Source organism: Adiantum capillus-veneris, chromosome 15 (assembly GCF_014529385.1).
Source record: "Adiantum capillus-veneris isolate H3 chromosome 15, ASM1452938v2, whole genome shotgun sequence".
Taxonomy (NCBI): Eukaryota; Viridiplantae; Streptophyta; class Polypodiopsida; order Polypodiales; family Pteridaceae; genus Adiantum; species Adiantum capillus-veneris.
Genome location: NC_140945.1, coordinates 36,846,293 through 36,847,263, shown reverse-complemented (window position 1 = coordinate 36,847,263; position 971 = coordinate 36,846,293). Strand labels below are relative to the sequence as shown.

Here is a 971-nt window from a genome sequence, read left to right as displayed (position 1 = left end):
GTCGCCTTGGTTTTCTGGTGAGATCTCGTTTCTTGAGCGCCTTCCAATTCGGCATCGACTGCTTGCTCCATTGTTGCGTACAGAGCTCGTTTTGTTTTTCCCCTTTTGTGTTCACACTATTTTGAAATAGTGGCCAACCAAGAGGTCATTCATACAAGCCTCAAAAAAACGCCGCGAGTTGCAAGTGCTAGGAGCAAAGCGATTATAAAGGTTCTCTTATCTCTTCTTCTAAGCGGAGTTATGTATGATATTGTTGCCTCAACCTTTGCTGGTCACCATGAGGAGGTTCAAGATAGGGATTGCAATCAGGAAGCCTATGAAGGTGTGAACTGCAGCCATGGAGGACCTTTTGGTGCAGTGGTGATGTTGAAGGATGAGATTGTTGTTAGCCGTCACAACATGGTCCTTAAATACATGGATCCAAGAGCTCATGCAAAGGTCACAGCCATTCAAGAGGCACGTAAAAAGCTCCGGTGCATCAAGTTGTCAGACTGCGAGATGTATGCTTTGTGTGAGCCTTACCCGATGTATTTTGGTGCTATACATCTTTCTCGAATCAAGATACTGATCTATGGAGCTCAAGCTGAAGCAACCATTGCAATTGGCTTTGATTAATTCATTGCAGAAAAGGTGTTTAAAGATACTCAAACCAATTGTGCTCGACAGTATTCTTCATTTTCAAGCTCTTTTGTAGATTCACATATGACATCAAAGATTGACAAATTCTCCAAAACTTGCTCAAGCAAAAATATGCTAAGTTCAAAATTAGTTTTACCTATTCAGTCTCATAGGTTTGCCATGATTTTGTTTACATCATCATCTATATTTTGTCAAACCTTTGTTTTATTTTTTCAGTGTCAATCATGGTCTTGTACCTTTTGTACGGGTTATAGACACTGCCACATAAAAAGTGGCAAGACCACCCTTTGTTGTTTGGTCGAGTTCTGGTATGTCTCACACTCATGGTTGTT

General features: G+C 41.0%; 1 pseudogene; it reads left to right on the top strand.

The window, feature by feature from the left end:
- Window positions 1-240: 240 nt before the first annotated feature.
- On the top strand, window positions 241-615 carry LOC147440527 (guanosine deaminase pseudogene; annotated as a pseudogene).
- The last annotated feature ends 356 nt before the right edge of the window (window positions 616-971 follow it).